The sequence below is a fragment of the Kogia breviceps genome, chromosome 17 (assembly GCF_026419965.1).
Source record: "Kogia breviceps isolate mKogBre1 chromosome 17, mKogBre1 haplotype 1, whole genome shotgun sequence".
Classification (NCBI taxonomy): Eukaryota; Metazoa; Chordata; class Mammalia; order Artiodactyla; family Physeteridae; genus Kogia; species Kogia breviceps.
Window position 1 is genome coordinate 23,697,859 of NC_081326.1, and position 21,648 is coordinate 23,719,506.

A 21,648-nucleotide genomic window follows, 5' to 3' on the forward strand; every position below is an offset into this window, starting at 1 on the left:
ATACAATCATACATCTATATCAAAACTGGATTAGTGAGAAGGACTTAGGTTACAGTGAGGAACAAAGGTGAAAAGAAGAGAAGTATGTAGCCCAGAAGTTTTGGCAGGGTCTGAGCTAGTATCAGGTCTCTCATAGTGAATTTAAACAGTGCAAAACAAGAGTATCTTTTTTTTCTCTTCAAAATAATAGTATCTTAAAGAAACAATCATTTCCTTCTCTGTGTTCTGACTGTTTTATTTTTTTTTAATTTTTATGTTTTGCGGTACGCGGGCCTCTCACTGTTGTGGCCTCTCCTACTGCGGAGCACAGGCTCCGGATGCGCAGGCTCCGTGGCACGTGGGATCCTCCCGGACCGGGGCATGAACCCGTGTCCCCTGCATCGGCAGGCAGGCTCTCAACCACTGCACCACCCGGTAAGCCCCTGACTGTTTTTTAATATGTGCATAAAATAGAAATATGTACAAAGGAGTTTTTCTATTATATATCTTTATTATTACATCATATAATATGTGTTTGTATGTTTATATCAATTTGATTACATATCTGTTTTCTTATTAAGCCACATGCTTTTTGAAGGACTGAGGACTATGTCTTTCTTTTCTTTTTGATTGTAACTTTAAAAAATTGAGATATAATTGACATACAACATCATATTAGTTTCAAGTATACAACATAATGATTTGATGTTTGTACATATTATGAAATGATCACCACAATGTGTAGTTAACATCCTTCAACATACACAATTACAGATTTTTTTATTGTGATGAGAACTTATAAAATATACTCTTAGCAATTTTCAAATATACAATATAGGATTATTAACTATATCACCATGCTGTGCATTATATCCCCATGACTTATTTATTTTGGAACTGGAATGTCTTACCTTTGAACCCATTTAACCATTTCATCCACCCCTCACATCTCACCTCTGCCAACCACCAATCTGTTCTCTGTATCTATCTATGAGTCTGGGTTTTATGTTTGTTTTTTTTAATTTTTAGATTCCACATATAAGTGAGATCACAAGGTGTTTGGCTTTCTCTGTACGACTTATTTAACTTAGCATAAGACTCTTAAAATACATCTGTGTTGTTGCAAATGGAAAGATTTCCTTTTTTATGGCTGAATAATATTCCATTATATATATACATATATATGTATATACATGTGTGTATATATATATATATATATATATATATATATATATATATATATATATATATATATATATATATAAAATGTTACAGCTTACAAAAACTTGAATGAGCTTTTTGGCCAACCCAGTGTATATCTATATATGTGCGTATATATATATATATATACACACATACATAAATGTATCACAGTTTCTTTATCCATTCATTCATCAATGGGGGACTATATCTTGTACACGCTATTTTCTCTCTCCACCAGATCCATTGCTGTGACTGACATATAGTAGTCATTTAATTAATTTTATTAAATAAATGAAATTTTTTCCTATTTAACTCGATCCACTTTCTATGTTTTGATCCATCACTGCTGATCATACCTTCACTAAATATGACTCTGTGTTCAGTTAATAACAATAGTTTCTCTTTCAAATATGTAAAGTCTGTAAATAAGAAGTTCAGGGATACTGTGGTTGCTCAATGACCATCAGCTGTCCATCTTCTTCTATCTTTTGGCTCTTCTGTCCTCAGCAAGTGGCATCCATTGTGTGGCTCAAGATTTCTATTGTGGTCCAGCCATGTGCCACTAAGCAATGAGAAGAGGAAATGAGAGTTTACACTGGATGTCATACAGATACTTCCTTTTACATGTCTTTGGCCAAGACACAATCACATGGACAAACTGGCTGCAAAAGAGGCTGGGTATATAGTTTTTAGTCTAAGAAGTTGTTTCTCAAACTAAAATATGGGGATTATACTATTGTTAAATGTGTTGAGCATTTTTTGTAAACCAGCATTTTAGCAAACATCATGGAAAATAGTGACATGTTAAAGAATGCAATAGAAATTGGATAAGAAAGGTCGCTATGATTACTCCTGGTCAGCATTGTAATAGAAGTTTGAGCTATAAAATGAGACATGTAAAAGAAATAGAAGTTATAAAGATATAAAGAGGAAGTATTTACTGTCAGATTTATTAATGTTGTTATTGTATTCACAGAGACTCAAAATATCCTAGAGATAGTACCTAGAATTAGTAAGAGAGTTGAACAGAGTTGACAAATATAAGAATATGCAAAAATAAAATTTATTTATATTCACCAGAAAAGAACAATTATAAATATAATTTCAAAACTGGCACTAAAAATTTGTTGCCAAGAAATAAATCTAGCAAAATATGTACAAGAACTTCATGGAAATATTTATAAAAATTATCAAAAATGTTACAGAATAACTAAAGAAATCAAGAAATATAGTAGGTTCATGCCTATTCAATCTCAGATAATCTATTAATTCTAAGCAATTTATTTATTTTGTTATTATTATTATTTTTTTTACATCTTTATTGGAGTATAATTGATTTACAATAGTGGGTTAGTTTCTGCTTGTAACAAAGTGAATCAGCTATACATATACATATATCCCCATATCTCCACCCTCTTGTATCTGCCTCCCACCCTCCCTATCCCACCCCTCTAGGTGGTCACAAAGCACCAAGCTGATCTTCCTGTGCTATGCAGCTGCTTCCCACTAGCATCTATTTTACATTTGGTAGTGTATATATGTCCATGACACTCTCTTACTTCGTCCCAGCTTACCCTTCCCACTCCCCATTCCTCAAGTCCATTCTCTATGTCTGTATCTATTCCTGTCCTGCCCCTAAGTTCTTTATAACCAATTTTTTTTTCTTTTAGATTCCATAGATATGTGTTAGCATACGGTATTTGTTCTTCTCTTTCTGACTTACTTACTCTGTATGACTGAATCTAGGTCCATCCACCTCATTACAAATAACTCAGTTTTGTTTCTTTTTATGGCTGAGTAATATTCTATTGTATATATGTGTCACATCTTCTTTATCCATTCATCTGTCGATGGACACTTAGGTTGCTACCATGTCCTAGCTGTTGTAAATGGTGCTGCAATGAATGCTGGGTTGCATATATCTTTTTGATTTATGGTTTTCTCAGATTATATGCCCAGTAGTGGGATTGCTGGGTCATATGGTAGTTCTATTTTTAGTCTTCTAAGGAACCTCCATACTGTTGGCCATAGTGTCTGTATCAATTTACATTCCCACCAACAGTGGAAGAGTGTTCTCTTTTCTCCACACCCACTCCAGCATTTATTGTTTGTAGATTTTTTGATGATGGCCATTCTGACTGGTGTGAGTTCATACCTTATTGTAGTTTTGATTTGCATTTCTCTAATGATTAATGATGTTGAGCATCCTTTCATGTGTTTGTTGGAAATCTGTATATCTTCTTTGGAGAAATGTCTATTTAGGTCTTCTGCCCATTTCTAGATTGGTTTGTTTGTTTTTTTGATATTGAGCTGCATGAGCTGCTTGTAAATTTTAGAGATTAATTCTTTGTCAATTGCTTCATTTGCAAATATTTTCTCCCATTCTGAGGGTTGTCTTTTCATCCTGTTTATATTTTCCTTTGCCGTGCAAAAGCTTTTAAGTTTCACTATCTCCAATTTGTTTATTTTTGTTTTTATTACCATTTCTCTAGGAGGTGGGTCAAAAAGGATCTTGCTGTGACTTATGTCATAGAGTGTTCTGCCTATGTTTTCCTCTAAGGGTTTTATAGTGTCTGGCTTTGCATTTAGGTCTTTAATCCATTTTTAGTTTATTTTTGTGTACGGTGTTAGGGAGTGTTCTAATTTCATTCTTTTACATGTAGCTGTCTAGTTTTCCCAGTACCACTTATTGAAGAGGCTGTCTTTTCTCCATTGTATATTCTTGCCTCTTTTATCAAAAATAAGGTGATCATATGTGTGTGGGTTTATCTTTGGGCTTTCTATTCTGTTCCATTGATCTACATTTCTGTTTTTGTGCCAGTACCATACTGTTTTATAGTATAGTCTAAAGTCTGGGAGCCTGATTCCTCCAGCTCCGTGTTTCTTTCTCCAGATTGCTTTGGCTATTCTGGGTCTTTTGTGTTTCCATACAAATTGTGAAATTTTTTGTTCTACTTCTGTGAAAATTGCCATTGGTAGTTTGACTGCATTGAATCTGTAGATTGCTTGGGTAGTATTTAAATAAAATTTAAATAAAAGCTTTAATGTAAATGATACTGGAAAGGTAGATGATCCAATTAAGATATTATTTCACACGATATGAAAATTTAACTTAAGATAAATTAAAAATTAAACATGAAAAGTAACACTTGTAATATTTTTGAAGCAAATGTAGATAAATGCTTTATGATCTTGAAATTGGAAGTATATTTTTAATAAGGAACCAAAAGTCTAATCAAGAAATGGAAGGCTTGATAAATTCCTCTACTCTAAAATTAGGGACATATCTTCATCATAATACATAAAGTGAGCATATACATAATAAAATTAGATATTTTATATACAAAGCAAAAAGACAAGCCTCAATGAGGAGATAACCACATAAAATAAATAAGACTTTTTCTATTTCAAATAAAAAGAATTCTGAAAACTATTAACAAAAAGACCAAGAACCTCACAGAAAAATTGCCCAAAACACAAACAAGTATTTTAAAGAAGAAACAAAAGGCTAATAAACATAAGAAAATGTGCCTACCCTAATTTGTAAACAAATACTAATTAAATCAATTAAATTATTATTTAAAAATTTTAGTCAAGCAAAATTTTGTCTGCTAATTCCAAATGTTGGTCATGATGTGGACTAACCAGAACTACAGTATTGCCATGACGTCACTTTGTATAGCTAAGCAATTACCCTATTAAGCGACACCTCCAGTCTTATTATATACCCTGGAGAAACTTATAAATATGTGTGCAATGGCACAAGAACAGGAATGTTCATGGCAGAATTTTTCATAATAGCAAAAGCAACAAATATCCAAAGTGTCCAAAGCACACTGAATAAATTGCAATATGTTTATAAGACTGTATAGTATACAATGGCGAGAATGAATAAGCTAGGCTTTCACTCAATCACAAGGATGAATTTCACAAACACAATGACAACATGATTTAAAATAAAACGTAGAGTATGTTTCAATTTCAGTAAAACTGAAAACAATATTAAGAAAAAATAAATATCATTTAGCAAAATATAATTATAAAGATATGATAAAAATACAAAATTCAAGATAACATTTACTACTGAGTGAATGTAGGCTATGCCACTCAGGAGTGGTACATAGGGAATTTCAAGGTATAGGTATTTGTAAATGTTTTAAGGCTAAGAAGGGAATACATAAATATGAATTGTATTATTATTTGTAATATGAATAAAATATTTAATATAAAAGAACAAGAAAATCAATGCAGTAAATCTAAAAATACTGATATATAAGGTTTCACTTTCAAAAGCAAATAAACAATTGAGACAGTATAGTAAATAAAAATGACATATTTTGTATAGTTACGCCTATGTACATTGTTACAGGGAATGTTGCAGAAGAAACTGTTGAAGGTTTTTGGTTATTGCTGGGGAATAGAACTGAAAATCTTGTTTGGAAGGAAAATCAATAAGTATACATATATTTTTTGGTTTCTATATTATTTTATGACCAGGTGCCTACATTATTTTTATATTCATTTAAAATAATAATGGTACTTACCCAAGTGATGAGATTATGAGCCATTTTATGGTGTCTTCAGATAGAGCTGTGTTTTTAAAAACTCCCTAAGTTGTTATTAAAAAATAATTTCCTCTGGGTGATTCAGCTGGTGTGAGTAAAAAGACTTAACTTTACCTTTTATACCCTTTGAGTTTTGTTTGTTTATTACTTTCTGCAGGTATTTCTGTTAATAAAAAACAAATAATAGACTCTGGTGCTGAAAGAGAGAAACCTGTCCTATTGTTAATTAAGTCTTACACTGGAGAGAAGTAAACTACCTGAACTTTCAAATCAGAAGATGTTTTTCCCCAAAAGTCATGGATACAAAGCAGGAAAAAAAAAAGTTACAGAATGGATTTGGCTAGTCACAGGGAAATAACTGATGAAATGATTATTGGTGACCCAGCTAAAATTATTTTCTGGATAATTTGGTAAACTGTTTATTGGAAGAATTAAGCATTAAGGAAAATTGGTTTTCAATAAAATGCTTTTTGTAAATTAAAGCTCAATAATTTTTCTCCCAGGGGAAAATCTCCTTCCTTCGTATGCCTTGTTTTCTATAACCCTATACTTCAATTCAGTAAAATGCCCCAATTTCCCCAGTTAATAGTATTTTTTTGCTTAGTTTGGACAGAATGGCTCCCTTTCTCTCTTTCTTTTAGTCAAAAGAGCTTAACTAATTCTCAAAGCAGTAGCTTATTCTTTTGAAAAATAGCTTTGAGATATGATTCATATGCCCTCTAGTTCACCAATTTAAAGTGTACAATCCAATATATTTTAGTCACAGGATTCTGACTAAACCACAATCTAATTTAAAGCAGTTTTACCTCCTCTAAAAGAAACGCCATTAAAAGTTAGTATTTTACTTCAAGCCCTGAGCAACCACTAATCTCTGTCTCTATAGATTTGCATATTCTGAATATTTCATATATGTGGAACCATACAATGTTTGGTCTCTTGTGATTGGCTTCTTTCACTTAGCCTGATATTTTCAAGGTTCTTCCATGTCGAGCATGTATCAGTTTTTCATTCCTTTTTATTGTTGAATAATATTCCATTATATGGATGTAACACCTTTTAGTTATCTGTTTACCAGGTGGTGGATATTTGGGTTGTTTTCAAATTTTGGCCATTATGAATAATGCTGTTGGGAACATTTATGTCCAGGTTTTTGTGTGAACATGTTTTTATTTCTCTTGGATATTTATCTAGGAGTGGAATAGCTGGGTCTATATTTAACTTTTTGAGGAACCATGAAACTGTTTTCCACAATAGGTACACCATTTTTCATTCCCATCCAACAATGTATTAGGGTTTCAATTCTTGGCTTCCTCACCAACACTTGTTATTTTCATTCTATTTTTATGAGACCATCCTAGTGAGTATGAAGTAATATCTCATTGAGGCATTGATTTGCATTTCTCTGATTATTTATGACATTTAGCATCTTTTCATATGCATATTGGCCATTTGAATATCTTCTTCAGAGAAATGCCAATTCAAACTTTTTACCTGTTTTCAATTACATTATTTATTTTTTAATTATTGACTTGTATAAGCTCTTTATACATTCTGCTTAAAAGTCTCTTATCAGGTGTATAATTTGCAAATATTTTTCTCCCATTCTGTGGGTTGTCCTTTTATTTCTTGATGGCATCATTTGCAACACAAAAGTTTAGATTTTTAATTTTGATATGGTCCTATTTATCTTTTGTCAGTTGTGCTTTAGGTGTTATATTTAAGAAAACTTGCCTAACTCAAGGTCATGAAGATTGACTAATATTTTTTCCTGAGAGTTTTTAGATTTTGCTTCTTTTTTTTTTTTTTTTTTGCATTTAGATCTATGATACATTTTGAGTAACTGTGCATATGGTGTGAGATAATGGTCCAACTTAATTCTTTTGCATGTGACTATCATGTTACCCCAGTACTATTTGTTGAAAAGACTATTCTTTTCCCATTAAATTGTCTTGGTAACTTTTTCCAAAATAATTGATGATAAATTCAAGGGTTTATTTCTGGAATCAATTCTATTTCAGCGATCTATACATCTATTTTTATGCCCATATCACACTGTATTGATTAAAGTAGCTTTGCAGTAAGCTCTGAAATTGGAATGTCTAAGTATTTCTACTTTATTCTTATTTTTGTATATTGTTTTGTCTGTATCTTTCATTTCCATATAAATTTGCAAAAAATCAGCTTGGATTTTAATAATAATCACTTTGAATCTGTAAATTAATTTGGGAAGTATTGCCATCTTAACAATAACAAGTTTTCTGATCTATAAACATGGAGTATTTTTCCATTTTTTAAATAATTGTTCATTTTTCAAACATTTTTTGTAGATTTTAGTGTACAGGTTTTGTTCTTATTTTGTTAAATTCATACCAAAATATTTTATTCTTTTGGATGCTGTTGTAAAGAACTTATTTATTTAATTTTATTTTAGAAATGTTCTTTGCTAATGTAGATAAATACAATTACATTTTGTATATTGATTTTGTATACTGCAATGTTGAAGAACTTGTTTATTCTAACAGTTTTTTCAATGGACTCTTTAGGATATGTGTGTGTGTGTGTGTGTGTGTGTGTGTGTGTGTGTGTACACATATAGTCAGTCCCTTACATATGAACTTTCAAGTTGTGAACTTTCAAAGATGAGAATGTGTGTTCACGTGTCCAATCATGTAAGTTAGTTCATATGTCTGGCATACATTGTCACGTGTGTGCCTCCTCTACAAGTGGTTGTGCTTTTATGTACTTTACTGTACAGTACTGTATAGAGTACAGTGGTATGGTATCTTTATTTAAAGCCCAGGCTGTCCAGAAGCAAGCATAAAAGCAGCAGTGATGTAGCTGGTACAGTACTATATAACCAATTGTGTTAGCTGGGTACCTATGCTAATTTTGTTGGACTTACAAACAAATTGGACTTATGAATCCACTCTTGGAATGGAATTCGTTTTTATATAGGGGACTTACTATGTTTATATATGTATATATATTTATGTATATTTATTCATATATACATATAATTTGAAAATAAAAGTAGCTTTACTTTTGCCTGTCCAGTATGGATGCCATTTCCTTAATCTGCCTTGCTAGAAATTACAATGCCATGTTAAACAGAAGTAGTGAGTGCAGACATCTTTGTCTTGTTCCTGATCTTATGGAAAAAGTATTCAATCTTTCACCATTAAGTATGATGTTAGCTGTGACTTTCACATAGATGCCATTTATCAAGTTGAAGGAATTCTCTTTTATTCTTAGTTTGTTGAGTGTTCTTATTATGAAAAAAATGTTGGATTTTGTCAAAAGCTTTCTCTGCCTTGACATGATCATGTATTTTTCCCCCTTTATCTTGTTAATATTCATGATTTTATATTGAAGTACCGTTGCTTTCCTGATAAGTCCCACTTGGTCATAGGGTATAATAGAATTTTTACATGTTGCTAATTTGAGTTTGCTAGTATTTTGTTGAGGACTTTTCCATCTGTATTCATAAGAGGTTATGGTTTGTAGTTATATTTTCCTGTGATTTTTTTGTCTGAATTTGGTATCAGGATAATGGCTTCATAGAATGAATTGAGAAGTACTCTTTTTACTTGGTTTTTTAGAAGAGTTTGAAAAGGATTGGTAGGAATTTTGTTTGGATTTTGATAGAATTCACTAGTGAAGCTATCAACATCTACCTTCTCTGAGTCTGAGTTCTGAGCTTTCTCTTTCTGGATAGTTTTAAAATTATTAACTAGATTGCACCACTTATAATAGTTATCTATTGCTGTCATAACTTACTACTATGAGGTTAGTGGCTTTAAACAAAATACATTTTTATCTCACAGTTCTGTAGGTTAAGAAGTTTGAGATAGGTCTGATTTGACTAAAATCAAGGCATGGGTAGGGCTGTGATTTTTCTTCTGTAGGCGCTAAGTGAGAATAAATTGCATTGCCTTTTCCAGCTTAGAGAATGCCCACATTTGCTCATGTTTCCCTTTGTCTATCTTTGAAACCAGCCTTAGCCTGTCAATTTCTTTTTACATTGCATCCCTCTGACCTTCTTACCATACTCACATTTCCTCTCATTGACCTCAACTGGGAAAAGTCCTCTGCTTTTAAAGACTCATGTCCTTGGATTATTCAAGATAATCTCCTATCTCAAAAGCCTTCATTTTAATAACAGTTGCAAAATTCCCTTTTCCATGTAAGATAACATATTAACAGATTCCAGAGATCATGATGTAGACATTCTGCCAAGCACACTTTTAAATTTTATATGCATTTGATTTATGCAATTTCTTCTTAGTCCAAAGGACAAAGGTGAAGAATTATGCTGTCATACTGTCTTTAAAAATTACCTTCATAATTTCCTTTGTTGGCACTTTTTTTTTATGGGTCTCGATTCAAATTACTGTCTGGAACCCCCTCCTTGGGTTTGATTAATTTGCTAGAGCTCTCACAGAACTCAGAAACATTTCAGTTACTAGATTACTGGTTTATAACAAACAGAAGGAAGAGATGCATAGGACAAGGGATGGGGAATGGACACGGAGTTTCAGTGCTCTCTGAGTGTGCCATTCTCTCTGAATTGCCATGTGTTCACCAAACTGGAAGCTCTTGGAACCCTCTCCTTTTGTGTTTTTATGGACGCTTTATTATACATAAGCATTATTGATTAAATCATTGACCATTGGTGATTGAACTCAATCTCCAACCCCTCTCCCCTTTCTGTAGGTCAGAGAGTAGGTGGAAGTTCCAACCCCCTAATCATATGGTTGGCTCCACTGGCAACCACCCTCTACCCTTAGGTCTTTCCAAAAGTCACCTCATTAACATAGCAAAATACACCTCTGTCACTCTCATCACTTAGGAAATTCCATGGGTTTGAGGAGCTCTGTGCCAGAAATGGTGACAGAGACCAAATATATATTTCTTATCATAAATCACAATATCACAAGATGTAAGGTTATGTGATACATCAAAATGGTTTCAACAATGTATCATTCTCATGACAACAATCAAAATTAATATTTGTCTGCTGCAATCCATTTGTTTACTACCTTGACACACAACTTGAGAGTGCAAAGAACGTCAAATTGTTAGAAACTATGTACAAAACAGAACTCACAGTATACCAAACATTCCAGGCATGTTATGAAATATCTCTGTCCATTATCGATCTGATACTATTTTATTAAGAAAGTTTATAATAATATGTTAGAAAAGACACTCACTGGCAAAGGAGATCCAAATCAGACCTTAACACTCCCTGCGTAAGTCATTTAAGTTTCAATCACATCCTCTGGAGGTATTATAGTGCCTGTCCAGTCACATTTGCAAGGTGGTTCTGAGGCTCAAATGAAATTCATGTGAAAAGATATTGAAAAGTCAGAAGTATTATACAAGTCATAGGTGATAGTCACTAACAGAATATATTCAGTGGCGTTATAAAATTTTCTGAGGAAAGCTGCAAACTAAATATAAACTGTGTTAGAAGCCCACAAAAGTATTCCCTTGTTCCTGAATGGATAAACTGTTGGCTTCTGGGTGATAATAAATAGAGTAAAGCTAACGTCTATTGAAGAACACTGCCAATAAAACAACTGCAGTCCAGAAAAGAGGAGCCAGAGGCAAAGAACTTGGGCCAGAGGTATTACTATGTTGCTCTGGGAATATAAGCAGTCCACAGTGGGCAGGATTTTGGCAGAGGATAAGGAGGAGATTGTTTTTGTGCAGATTCCTGCTGGATCTGTGACATTTCTGTTCATTACCGACACACTTTGTAGGTTGGATGACTGCTGTGGCCAGAGAGTCTCTGGAAGAGAAAAAGGAAATAGTTGGGCCAAAGATCTTTGGTGTATTAGAGTACAACAAATGGCAGCAGAAAATAAACCTTTGTCTGAGGGATGGGGGAGATATGGGGTCAGCACATGCCCTGACAAGCTCTTCCGCTGCTTGAAAAATTTCACACTGGCATTTTCAGAAAGGCTGAGAGTTCTTTTCCTGGAGGAATAAAATATTTTCACACTAGTTCACCCAGAGTACAGTTAGATAATTAAGAGAGGTGATACAAGTCAATAATACATAAATAATAATAGCCATTAATTAACAGTAGCTCAAAATTTCATGTATATTTTCATTTAATCATCACAAAAATTCAGATAGGTATTATAATCACCATTTTAAAGCTGAGAGAGTTTACATACCTAGACTATGGTCACATAGCTAATAATTGGTGGACTGTAATTCCAAACTAGATGATTCCATTCTAGATGTCATGTTCTTTGTCTACATCCTTGATTCCCAAACACCAATCCTTGGACCACTGTTTCTTAATGTTAAATTTTCACTGGTTTACTGAATATCTTTCAGGGGAATTCATGACTCTATGTTTAATAAATATTGATGACAAAATTAAAAGTTGGATATTCTATGTCTGCTCTTCCATACTATATTGTAAATTCATGAAATTCAAACATCTCTACTCAATAATGACAATATAAGTAAATGAAAAAACAAATTTTAAATGCTTATAAAATTGCATCTCTGAAAAATATTAGATCTAGGGGCCAAATTATTCTTTCATGTCCAAATGTTTAAGTCATTTATTCACTTAAATGTACTAAAACAATAAATACACTAACAGCATATGAAGAAAGCTTAGCTATAAACGTCATTTTAAAATTATTGATATTTAAAGCATTTGCTATTGAGGACAATTCTCACTAATTGTGAAGACTACAACCCACATGCAGACATCTTTTTTTTTTTTTTTTTTTTTTTTCTTTCATTACGCGGGCCTCTCACTGCTGTGGCCTCTCCCGCTGCAGAGCACAGGCTCCAGACGCGCAGGCTCAACGGCCATGGCTCACATGTGGGATCTTCCCGGATCGGGGCACGAACCCGTGTCCCCTGCATCGGCAGGCAGACTCTCAACCACTGCGCCACCAGGGAAGCCCGTAGACATCTTTTGAGGTAGCAAAATTTCCTGTCCTTTTTGTTTGAGCACACACATTTCCTAGGGTTCTTTCCATGAATTCGTCTTTATGTGCTTTCACTGGGGCCTTCATCCAATTTGTGGCTGAAAATATTAAAGTGGTTGCTTAGAAACGCTAAAATTGGAAATTTATGAGTTTTCAAAAGGTTGCATTGAAGTGTAGGGGTAGCATATGGTGATCTGATATATTTTGTTCCCTAGCCAAGGAGAGAGGTAGCCTTCTGTGATCTTTCTAATTATTTCATGGCACTTTAAGATGCCAAGCTGAATTTAGAAAACAGCAAGGCATCAGGGCTAAGGAAAAATAGAATGTACTTTTTGTTTCCAATATTTATGACCAAAGCATTTGGTGTTCATTTTTAAAAAAATTAATTGGATTGGTTTTGGAAATCTAAAGGCAGAGGATAAATTTTATCTAAAGGATAGAGTTAAAGTACTCATTATTCTGGCTGAAATAGAAAGGAAGTAAGAAGGCTTGTTAATGTGGAAAGAAAACAGACAGCAATAAAATGAAGGTATTTCATAAGGAAGAGTTATGGTCCTAAAAGTAAATCTTAATATATCAAAATCTATTTAATAACTATCTACTGGAAGAGAATTAAATTTTTTTTTTCAACAGCTCAAGAAGATTGTGGAAATTAGGAGACAGAATCAAGGAGACAAATTAAAAATAGTAAATTGAAAAACGATTAAGGAATTGAAACCCTGGTAATGCATAGTTGTTAATTTGTGTTATGATATCAACTTAGACCTGGGGGAAACCTCATGAAAAATTTGGGTAGATGAGCTAAATAATTCATACATTTTCTTATGCTAAAAAATGTTTACCAAGAGCCAAGTGTCCTGGGAACCATGTCCTAACATGGGATACAAGGACAAAAATAAGAGAAAAACATGGACTTTGCCTTCATAGAACCTACAGTATTTGAGGCACAGAAATATAAAGCCACTGTGGAACCCCATATGGAAAGTATAATTGTGTAATGATACAAAATTATGGGGCTTTGTGAACATAGAGGAACATTTAATATAGCCATGGAAAATTAGGAAGATTTCAGGGTAGGCTAATTACTGTAGCAATTCCAAAATATCAATGGTTTAACACAGTAAGACATTTTTTGCCTCAGACATTTCTACATATTTGATATATTTTGTGGAGCACCCTCAAGAGAAGCTGTGAACTAGGAGTAAAAATAAGTTTGCTGACTGACTTGCCTGCTTATGATACAGCTTATTGGAGGAGATTTCATCTCAGCTGAGCCTTAAAGATGGGAACCTGGTATCCAGGTAAAGAACACTGGGCAAAGACATTCCAGAAAGAAGTACCATGGTAAGACACAAATTTAAAAACTTACGGAAAAATTTAAAGACAAACTTTGTTGGACTGTAAATTGCAGGTCATGACTAATGAGAGATGAGGCTCTACATCTGATGTTTCTTCTTCAGCTACACTTTTCAGTATATCCCATTGCCTACTTGACATTTTCCTCCGATGACTCAAGGGCATATCAAATGCAGCCTGTATAAAACCAACTCCAGGGTCTTCTATCCTGGCCTTTGCCCTGGTTCCCCTTCAAACCTAGTTCTTCTTCAGCTTATAACACAAATAAAATAATAATTTGGAAATTATCCTTGACATCTCCTCTCCGTAATTCCAGAAAACTAATCTGTCACCAAATCTTACGTGCTAAATTCAAACGTTTTCTTGAACTTGTTCATTTCTTTCCATTTCCACTCTACCATTCTACTCCAAGCTAACATCATCTTTTGCCCTATCTATCACAATAGGCCCCTAACTCATCTCCACTCTTGGCATCCATTTTTGCCTCTTTTCAGTATGTTATACACAGTGAGCCATTGGAAACCAGGCCCATTACACCATGATAATCTGCATTTACTAGGTGCTCACATAGTACTAAGCATTATTTTACATATGTTTGCATTGATTGTCTCATTTAGTCCCCATACAGTGATTTATAGTAAGGCCTATTCCCATTTCATTTTATAAATGAAGAAGCAGAGGCTTGGAGGTTTTAGGTTGCTTACACAATTTCACACAGCTGTTAGGCAGAATAACTTTCTAAAATCTAAGTGGTTTGGTTCCTGAGCCTGTGTTTTGAATCACTATGCTAAAATTTCTCTCAGTGTAGACATGTAAAACATTCGTTTATTGACTGAATGAATAAATGAGAAAAAGCGGCAGATTGGCAAGTGCCACATATAATGGAGGGTCATGTTAACACATTTTATTTTGTTCATGTGGTGGACAGGAACAGTTAAAAATTTTTAAAAAAGCAATGACATAGTCAGATCTAGAGATTTGAAAGATGTCTTCATTACATGCATGGAAGATGGACTGGAAGAGGAAAAGATGCAAAGCAGGGAGTAAGTTCATTAGAGTATAAAAGAAATTGGCAAGGGGAATATGGACAAAATTATATCAGAATAGGTTTGAGGTTCTTTCAAGTTCTTGAGGGCATACTCCTTTGCCCTCTTTGTAGTCTCATTTCCTTCCCCAATACAACATTAATTGCATCTTTCAAAGACAAGTTCAGTGTCTACTGACTTTAAAATGGTGAAATGAGACCTTATAAAGGGAGTTCCCAATAAAGTTCTTCAAGAAAAGGAAATTTGTTTCTTCACCTGCCTCACATTCCATCCTAAAATGACTGGATATGGCAGAGAAAAGTTACTCCAGTCTTGAGTTTAGAAGAATAAACACAGTTGCAAAAGTATTAAAAGATAAGAATAAAGTGTCCATGCTTGGAGAACTTTACTTTGGTGACTTTTGAAGGTAGAGAAAAGTCAATAAATAAATGTGTTTTAATTTTACCTAAGTTTTGCTTATTCTGCTTAGTTCTGGTCAGAGCTAATGGTTTCAAATGATTCCAAATGGACTCTCAAATTTGATTAAATCTAACCATACATGCAAGTGGGAATAGAATCCATATGTGTCTGCCTCTTTCTCTCCCTACCTGACACCACATCTCTCTCTGTCTCTCTCTGTACCAATAATTAAAATGAATCCCTTAAACAGAATCCATCTTGGGGCATTTATTCTGATACATATGATATGACTCAAGATATCAGAGTTAAATAACGTGATGAAATATATGGGGCTAAATTTCTAGTTTCTACTTTAAATGCTATAAAACTATTCATGTAAATAGAGTTTGAGATAAAATAGGAAACCTAATATATAATAAGCATATTCTATGAATACATCAGAAAATGCAATCACAAAAATGCTAAAGATAAAGGTTCTTCAAAAAAAAATTTTTTTTTTATAGTAGAAAATCTGGGTAGTAACACAGAAGAGAATGGCAAATACGAAAGGAAATTTCTTCTATGTTCCTGTCTCTGTGAATGCATATTTTTTGTGTAGGGAGAACATTAGCTGAATAATCTATAATTATTCCATTACCATTAGGCTCATCAGAGAAAAAAAAAAGAAAAGAAAACTTGCATGCACTGTTACAATTCTTTCTCTGTATTTTGTATCGACTTTTTTTTTTTTTTTTTTTTTTTTTTCCCCGGTACGCGGGCCTCTCACTGTTGTGGTCTCTCCCGTTGCGGAGCACAGGCTCCGTATGCACAGGCCCAGCGGCCATGGCTCACGGGCCCAGCCGCTCTGCAGCATGTGGGATCTTCCCAGATCGGGGCACGAACCTGTGTTCCCTGCATCAGCAGGCGGACTCTCAACCACTGCGCCACCAGGGAAGCCCTGTACCGACTTTTGATACTTTTAGTTTTCTCTCTAGCATAGATAATTTACCTACTACTAATAACATATCCATAAATTACCATAATCTAAATATTTTCATAATGATCCCAACATGAACGTGATTAAGAATAAATACAGATAAAATGAAAGAATCATGATAATTTCTTATGTGGGAAAATAAGGGAAGAGAAACTAATGTTTGGACCTTTGACATTGAATAATAATCCTAATCAATTCGGAGGGTGGGGGTGGGTGAAATGGGTGAAGGGGTCAAAAGGTACAAACTTACAGTTATAAAATAAATATATCATGGGGATATAATGTACAGCATGGTGGCTACAGTTAATAATACTGTATTTTATATCTGAAAGCTGCTAAGAGAGTAGATCTTAAAAGTTCTCATCACACAAAAACACATTTTGTAACTACATATCATGATAGGTGTTAACTAGACTTATTGTGGTGATCATTTCACAATATATACAAATGCTGAATCATTATGTTGTACACTTGAAACTTATATAATGCTATATGTCAATATATCTTAATAAAAAATAACAAAATAAAATAAAACATTATGGTCCACAGAGAAAAGTTAATTGGAATTGTCAAGAACTTTACATTATTATTAATAAAAGGTAACTTTGAAAAAGATTGAAGATTTTATATAGAAAACATTCTATTGGAAATAATGCTTTTTTTTCCTGAAATATATCATGACATGCTCTTCTGAGAGACAGATATGGTTGAAAAAACTGTTTAGAGTATGTGGTACATTTACTAAAATTATTTTGGTTATTTTAATTATTAATATCCAGACAGTCAACATACTTTAAAAATTGCTTTATCGTACATGGAGATATATTTTCAGAAAGAATTTTTTTTATTTAGAATCATTTTACAGGATATTCAATAAATAATATTTCAAAATTATGTAATCTTAATTATTTTCAGCATTCTCTGTCACCTGTAAAATTGCATGGTTTGGACATTAAATTACACTCTCAGAATTACCTTAGATGCTTCAGATGGTTCTCCTTCCTCCAGTGCAAACTCTCTGCTGCCTCTTTCTGCTTCTACCTGGTCTACTATTACTCCCGATATGGAAACAGCCCAGGGATAACAAGGCCAGAGAACTACAGCCTCTTTCTTGAACTATGTTATCAGAGCTGGGCCCTGTGGGACTGCAGATTTTCATAATGACTTTAGACATCCCCCCACCCAAATTATCAAAATTTCTGGGAAAATATTTGATGCCTCAGGATTAGGGAATTACGCAATGGGAAAGACTAAATCCTGAAGACTCACACTAGGTAAACGTTTATACTCAACATTGTGCCTTTGATCTGTGGTCATCTGGCAAAGAGACAGACAGGACAGACAGATGGACAGACAAAATACGCACACACAAAATATGTCTTCTTTTATACTGAATATAAGTGAGAAAATCCTAAATGGTATATAATTAAAGTAAATAATGGCTAAAAGTAATCAGCCATCTCAACCAAGCAGAGCTTATCCTAGGAAAATTCAGATATAACTCATTCATCTAAAATATAATAAATACATACACATACACACACATATATATATATATCACATTAAGAGATAAAAATGCTTATTGTATCATCATTTAAGAAGATATCCCAAATATACACTCAGTTCTGATGATTTAAAAATAAAAACTCGGGCTTCCCTGGTGGCGCAGTGGTTGAGAGTCTGCCTGCCGATGCAGGGGACACGGGTTCATGCCCGGGTCGGGGAAGATCCCACATGCTGCAGAGCGGCTGGGCCCGTGAGCCATGGCCGCTGAGCCTGCGCGTCCGGAGCCTGGGCTCCGCTACCGGAGAGGCCACAACAGTGAGAGGCCCGCATACTGCAAAAACAAAACAAAACAAAACAAAAAACAAAACTCCTGGAAAAATAGCAATAGGATATTTAAATAATAGATTTTTAACCAAGAATCTATATATTACTTAATAGTGAATCAGTAGAATCATCTGGAGTCTGGAAACAAGCTACATGATTATTATTCTTTAATGCTTTTTAAATAAAATCTAAGTAAAACACAGCATAAACTTGAAAGAAGAGGAGATTGGGTTATTGTATAGAAGCAATTGCAGGTGGAGATTTTATAAATAGAAAATATAAGGAAATAAATTGAGTAATTTCTTTTTTTGTTTGTTTGGTACGCGGGCCTCTCACTGTTGTGGCCTCTCCCATTGCAGAGCACAGGCTCTGGACCCACAAGCCCAGCGGCCATGGCTCACGGGCCCAGCCACTCCGCGGCATATGGGATCATCCCGGACTGGGGCACGGACCCGTGTCTCCTGCATTGGCAGGCGGACTCCCAACCACTGCGCCACCAGGGAAGCTCGAGCAATTGTTATAATTACTAGACAACTTACATGAATTAATAATATAAATAACAAATGTACATACAGAAAAAATAGCTTATTCATATGAAATCATGTTAAACCTCATTAAAACCTGTAAAAATAATAATAAGCAATCCATTTCTTATTTGACAGATAAGAATGGATAATAGAATAAATATAAATAAGAAAAAACTATGCAACAGATATTTGATTTTATGTTGGCAAAGTAAAACAAGGATAGTGTGAACATCTGATCTGCGTAAAAATTTTCAGTGTCCAATCATCTCATCCTGATGGTTTGGGCATAACTGACATTTAATTCCCTTCAAAATTGTATTCTAGGAACAGACAACTCAACTATGTCACATTGAAAGCTCTGTCTTTGCCAGATAGGCTGGACTTGCACAATGCCTGAATCAGAAGGACACTGGCTTAAATATTTATCTCCAAAAGGCAAGCATGGTTAATACATGATTGCAATCTTTACAGACAAGTAAGAAATTCTTTTATGTTAAAAATGCATTTATTCAACAAATACGTCTTGAGTCCTTCCTCTGTGCCAAGCTCTGGAGATTCATGATGAGTTAGAAACAGTCCTTGCCTCAGGTATCCCATGGCATTTCTGCATAGAAAGAAATCTAATAAACTAAGTTTAAAATTGAAGACTTCAAGCTTTTCTTATGATTCTAAATAAACCCTTATTCAAGTATAGGTATTACTCTTTCTGGTAGGATTTAGTTATAATATATAGATGGTGAATTTAATAGAAGGATATTAATAATAGGCCTGCTCTTTAAGGGACTGTGCCCTGCAAAAGTTGTTGGCATCTATTCTCAAAAAGGGTAATTTGTACATAAAATTGAATTAGATTAAGAGAGACATGAGGGCTTCCCTGGTGGCGCAGTGGTTGAGAATCCGCCTGCCGATGCAGGGGTCACGGGTTCATGCCCCGGTCGGGGAAGATCCCACATGCTGCAGAGCGGCTGGGCCCGTGAGCCATGGCCGCTGAGCCTGCGCGTCCGGAGCCTGGGCTCCGCTACCGGAGAGGCCACAACAGTGAGAGGCCCGTGTACCACAAAAAAAAAAAAAAAAAAAAAAGAGAGAGACATGAATACATTAAGTCATAGATATTTAGGCTATATGTATATTCATTAATAATTATTTTGATATGAAATGAATCTGTCTTGCCTCTGAATATCACTGTTACTGTATAGGAGTATCATGTGATAAAGTAACATGTTTGTGTGTGTGGAAAAATGCAGCATCTGTGTTCTGGCAGATTGAAGTTTGCAATAACGGAATAATTGTCATACAAAAGGTTACATTCTAGCGTCTTTTGTTTCTAATGCTAGATGTTATTTTTTCAGACATGCAGCTTTAGCTTTACTGCAGACATTTAACTTTATAATGATATTTGTTATACACTGATAAAAAGGTGAAAAAAATCTATCTTAAAGCTTTATAGACTGACATATATCATCATTCAACATTAATACATGTATATATTCAGTTGAATATATCTAAGATGCAAATTTGGAAGTGATATAAAAAGAAATAGGATTGCATATATGATTTTGAACACCTTTGTGTTAAATTTTTCCTGAATTTCAAGCTAATTACTCTTTATGAAGGTATATAGAATGTGGAAAAATTTATGGTAATCCATAAGCTTGATGGATATGAAATATTGAAAACATTTATGAGGGAGTGTGCATTGAAAAACCTCTATTACTAACTTGATACTCCTTACTGGTGGAATCTTCTAATGATTTTGTAGAATAACTCTTCCTCATTCATTCAACCTACTTAATGCCCTTAAATATAATTTATATTGGGGGTAAATGTTTGATTTTTTTCTCTTTAATAACCAATTTTCAAATTTCAGGGTAGTGAATAAGTACATTTTTAACCAAATATTATATTCAAAGTATCTTGTTTCATTTCTCCATATCCTTCTCTAATCAGTCCACTGGTCAATATTAGCCAGACTTTATGGGACTATGATGTGATGGGATATGAAGTACAAAGTACCAGCCATGAAATCTTTCTTTCCCCCTACCCACAAAAAAAATTGAACTTGAATCTGTATAAGCCTTTACTTCTCATCAGCAGAATATATGAGGTCTAAAGACAAAGAGGTGAGTCTCCTCTAATTGAAAGAATTTGGGAGCTAGAACAATAAAATTCAGTGAGTAGACTTTGTTTACATCCTGATTTGGATAATCCAACTGTATAATGACTTTTTCGATGATAGGGGAAATTTGAAAATAGACTGAACATTAAATAATAGTAAGCAATTATTTTTAATTTTGTTAGGTGTGAAAATGTCATTATGGTTATGAATAAAGGGTCTCCATTTATTTCTATTTAGGTATTATCGGAAACACTTAAAGAAGAAAAGACAAAAGAAATGACACTATGTCTAGAATTTGTTTTAATATATACCAGCAGACAAATATAAAAGAGAAACAGGAAAACAGATGAAACCATTATAGGAAAATGCCAGTTGGTGTTAAAGCTTGATGTTGATTTTTTCATATTTTTATACGTTTGAAAAAGTTTATATTGAAATTTAAAGAAAATAACATTAAAATAAAACTCTTTAACAATGTTAGAGCTGCATGATCATCCATTAATATATCTACTATGCAATCGTAAATGTTGTTGGTGATAGATATACCAAATTAAGAAAGAATATGAAGAGAATAAATAGCAAAACTTTCGAGTGAAACAGATTTGGATGTGATTGACATTGGGTAAGTTCCTTAGCCTCTCAGGGTTACTATTTCCCCTTATATAAAACAAATATAATGTTCTCTGCAT

The 21,648-nt window shown here is 33.8% G+C and overlaps 1 long non-coding RNA gene across 1 annotated transcript; it reads left to right on the forward strand.

Annotated features, from left to right (window-relative positions):
• The first annotated feature begins 272 nt into the window (after positions 1 to 272).
• On the forward strand, positions 273 to 21,228 carry LOC136792910 (uncharacterized). The gene is made up of 3 exons (XR_010837511.1): positions 273 to 414; positions 13,851 to 14,053; positions 21,197 to 21,228. It is a non-coding gene; the product is annotated as an uncharacterized lncRNA (long non-coding RNA).
• The last annotated feature ends 420 nt before the right edge of the window (positions 21,229 to 21,648 follow it).